The sequence below is a fragment of the Gobio gobio genome (genome assembly GCF_949357685.1).
Source record: "Gobio gobio genome assembly, chromosome: 5".
NCBI lineage: Eukaryota > Metazoa > Chordata > Actinopteri > Cypriniformes > Gobionidae > Gobio > Gobio gobio.
The window spans coordinates 13776446-13781538 of NC_137101.1; positions in this window are offsets into that span (position 1 = coordinate 13776446).

Below are 5093 nucleotides of genomic sequence, written 5' to 3' on the forward strand. Positions count from 1 at the left end.
AATAATAATATTTCCTTACGTTCGCCCACAATTTTAATCTGCGCAACAGAGACCGGAATGCGGACGTCGGAAAGGAATGGTTGAGTGAAAGAGCTTTAAATGTGGCACATCATCAAAACATCTCCTGCTTTTTCCTGAGCATGCACATACATTTTCATTAGCCTGAGGAATTAATGTATAGGCTACTTACTTTTAGAGCTGCTGTTCATAACAATCCACACATTTCAGCAGCTAGGACTTTACGGTGACTGTGACATTCATCATACGAAGAAGCCGCAAATAACTTCATTCGAACGCGAAGACTCTGGTGCGTCCTCTTGCATTTCTATAAAGTGCGTATTATGCGTGGCAGCAGGTGCAGTCCGGTCCGCACTACGAACCCATCACTGGTGATGTTTGAAATACTGCAGCCAGTAGCTCCAACTCTGGAAATGGGGCGTTTACTGGACGACTGCGTAGCTTTACATTCTTATTTTGTAGTCATGGACACACACACACACACACACACTTGGCTTTTCTGTTCGCTGTTTCATTATATCATGTCCATCATGTGACATTGTGCTGCCTCCCTCAATGGAAACTTAAAGGGACCTCCTACCGAACTGATGCTGGATCGTATTCGCAGCCCGTCCCGACTCGGACACTCTCTCTTGGTAATTTAACTCAGTTTGTTTGAGGCAAGCTGTTTGTTGTAGGGTGACAAGTATTTTAAATATTTTTCAGGTATCCCAAATAACAGCTTCCACCAAGAAGTCTTAATTTTATGAAAATTCTACTTTTCTACTATTCTACTATTTCTGTACCTTCATCCACAACAATTATTATTTTAATCTGTAATGATTTTACATGGTGAAGAGGTGTTGTCCCATGACATAAACTCTAAAGAAGTAATATTAGTATTTTAATTCATTATAAAAGCTAAAATGTGCTCCTTATAGATTAGAGAACGGAATGCTTTAGAACAGGGGTTTTCAAACTTTATGATGCCAAGGACCCCTAAATATGATGAACCTTTTATGAGGGAACCCCTGCCTAAAATCCATCTATATAATTTTATGTATATGAAAAAACATTTAACTGTTAGATAAATAGTAAGTGTGACATTATAAATACAACATATTGTTCCCAAACTTAAATTGGCTATATTTAATGTTGGATGTTTTTTCCATTTAAAATTATAAGCAACTTTCACAATAAATGTAGCAGCACGTACTGCATTAAGAATACTGCCTTACAACCCCAGTGAGCAAGATAAAGGGCCACTATAGTGAGAAAAACTCACTAGAAAGATATACAAAGCAAACATATAGCTACAATTCTGGAAAGTATATGGCAAGAAAGGAGAGAAACATTTAAAAAATGAAACAGTTAGAATGTTTGGTAGACTTTATCCATTTTGCTTTGTCTTTTTATTTTCTGAACATTTTCTGTGGACCCCTTAGAACCTCCTGGAGGACCTAGGGTCCTAAACCCTTGCTTTAGAAGATGTAAAATAGCTATTTCTCTCCATCATCCTTGTAAAAATGTGTACCTTTATGGGTATAACAGCAATACCCCCACCTTATTTTATTGCACATTTTTTACTAATAGTGATAGGCTAGTGCCAGCCTTTGTTTTTAGTTTTTTTTTACCTAATTGCGCACAGGTATACAAAATTGCAACACACAAACAGTCCCCATCCATTTGCGGTAAATTAAAAGAGCTCTTGCCAAGTTCTGGCGTGCACTTAGCTGAAATGACATTATCTCTCTCATTCCTTACATCAGCTTGTTTCCGGTAAAGGACAGCATCAGCGTGCTATGATAAACTGAAGGCAGAATGCATTTATCTTGAAGGTCACTGTGTTCTTCAGAAGTCTCGAATAATTAACCTCACTGATAAGACATTTTGACAGGCATGTCCGTGATACAATTATATTTGTAGTCTTTTATTTAGTTTTTGTATTGCACAGTTACCTTGTTAAATAATGAAAAGTTTACATCTCTATCTATCTATCTATCTATCTATCTATCTATCTATCTATCTATCTATCTATCTATCTATCTATAGAACTACACTAAAAATATTTTGCTGCTTGTTTAAATTAGTTAAAATGAGCTAAAGCAACACAATTGTTAAACATTTTGACTTAACTTAATTTGATTGTGTTCAATCCACTTATGTAAATTGACATGAATGTGTTGAGATTACATGAATGATTTTGTGTTGCATTAACTGAAACTAGGCGGGGCATGTTAGTTCCCAGCATGCTTTGCATATGGCTAAATCAAGAGAGAGTAAATGTTGTTATTTTATATGTAAAAGTGTTATTTGACGTATTTTTGAGCAAGATGAGAAAAGGGGGAGACTTGATAGTGTGTAATAGTGTTTAATGTTCAATTATATTAGAACAATGTAAATGGGTTAGTGGAGAAGAGTGGAGCATTTGGCTCTGGACTGATAACTTCTTTACTGAAGGAGCTTTTAATGCTTTGCATTTAGGATGCTAATATGCACTGTAAAAAATACTGTGCCCGTTTTACTCAATAAAATTGAGGCAACTATTTGCATCAGCTTTTTGAGTATTTTAAACTCATTTTATTTGTGTTTATCCTATTAGACTTTGCATGTTTTCAACTTGGACTCTTAAGTAATAGCAACTCAATTGTATCAATTTAGAAAATTATAGTTTTAAATATATCCAATATAATCTTTTAAGTAATATTTACAAATGTCTCCTTGTAAGCCACACATTAAGTTACTTTTTTCCAAGCTACTTTTAAAAAAAATATAAATTTAATTATTTTCTACATTTTTTTAAAGTACCATGAAACAGTAAACCAGCATCTCAATACAAAACATTTATTCACTTTAAAATGACAATGCAACAGTGCAAAACACAGCTTATTTTTCACCTTTACATAAAGCTGACTTCAAGTAAAAAAACAATGTTTCAAACAATGTTAAAAACATAAAATTCAAATACATCATAATTATTACATCAGCTGATAAAAAAAATAATCACTGAGAAAAGTGAACACCAATTTAAAGGGTTAGTTCACCCCAAAATGTAATTTCTGTCATTAATTATTCACCCTCATGTCGTTCCAAACCTTTGTTCATCTTCAGACACAAATGAAGATATTTTTGATGAAATCCAAGAGCTCTGTGACCCCTCCATAGACAACAATGTGATGAACACTTTCAAGGCCCTAAAGTATAGGAAAGAATTAAAAGTCCATGTGACTCCAGTGCTTCAAACTTAATGTTATGAAGCCACGAGAATACTTTTTGTGCGCAAAAACAAACAAAAATAATGACTTTATTCATCAATTTAGCTTTAGCCTGTTAGCGTTAGCCATGCCGTGTAATGTTTATCAATACAAACATTTAGCTTTATCCTTGCTATATTAAAGCATCAAACCATTGTTCATATTTAATGTCATTCTTACCTTTTTTAGTGTCGTTGGGTTGCCGGCAGTGCAAATTCAGTCCTGTCACCCATCAAAATGGCATCTGTCATGAACATTTGTGTTTTTGCAACAGTCAAATCCACTTGTTTAGACTTTTAAATAAATTTTACTTAAAAAGTATCTCGAAAAGGCACACATCTAAAAAGCCTAGTAAACATTACTCAAGATAATACACGCACCATTTAATTGTAAAAAAACATGTGTTTAAAACAACATTATATTAAATAAGTTACTCAAAATATTAAGTAAAGTACCAAACATAGATTTATTTGTTGAAAATATAGAATTTATTTTTGTAACAATTACAACCCCACAGAGTCATTTTTCCTAGTGTGTGCTATGATTAGTATATGTGCGACATTAAAATATATGAAATTGAATTTGATGAATGAAGATATGAAAGTGAATGCCTGAATCGTGTCAGGGAGCCATATGAAATTCACTTTGAGACTTGAACTAGTCCTCAGTTATGCGGCCGATAAAAGACCCTGCATGGAATTAGAGAGGATAAGAGGTCACTTCGCCTCCTCATCCCTTGCTTTTCTCCTTGGCTAGGACATGAGGATGGGATCGCCCCCTGGGCAGTTAGGCTACATAGCCCGTTCTCTTGGAGAGTAGCCACTGGTTCATTTGCTTGTGTCAGGAATAGCCTACTTTCAGGCTTAGCTGCAGTAAAATTGCTCTGAGCCTTGTTGTAATGATTAATAGTTCAGCCATTGCAGGATGATTCATTTAAAGTATTAGTGTAATCTAGGTCCGATAAAAATATTTAGGTAAAGGAAGAGAGGGAAAAGTTTTCTTTTAGCTTAATGTTTTACACTCATTTTTTAAGTCACCATAAAATCAAAATTGGCAAATATTATTTTTTATAATAAATTATTTATCTGTGCACATCATTATTTTTAAAACAAATTCCACGTGCCCTCATAATATTTAATCAAAATAACTTACCCTCTTGATCTGATGTAATGCTGACTTCATGTGCAATCAGAATTAAACACTAGTGTCCTAGTTAAAAAATTGGACATGAACGCCTTCTCAAATCTAAATTTGAATACAATGATGAGCTCGTAATCACGATTTTAGAAGTGGGAAGTAGGACATTTCCGATAGCACATGAAGGCATAAGCCTTCACTCTCTCACACCCTAGTTATTTCCCAGACAGGCAGCAAGTGTTGGCCCAGATCCGGCCCACATCTGGTAAAAATGGAAAGAAATGACTATTGCAACTTCTTTCATGCAGACTTTAAGCCCTTTAGGATTTCTTTGAAGTTTTACAAAAATAAAATAATTCTTATTAACAAAAGACTTTTTATTTATTCATTTTCTTTTAAAATATTCACTCTACTGTGTGACTTTGGCCCTCATTAAAATAGCAATGCACAATTTCACATCAGTTGAGTTACCAGATATATAGCACAGCATTACCAAATTAATTGAATAAATAAATAAATAAATAAATAAATAAATAAATAAATAATAATAATAATAATGATGATATTAAAACACTTAGGCTAGTTTTAATAGGCCACCTAAAAACGTATATATGTTATCAGAATAAATACCTTTATCATCTTTCCCTAGGGCCACATAATGTTTTACTACTGTTAGACAGCGAGCAGCCTCTGTGTGTGTGTGTT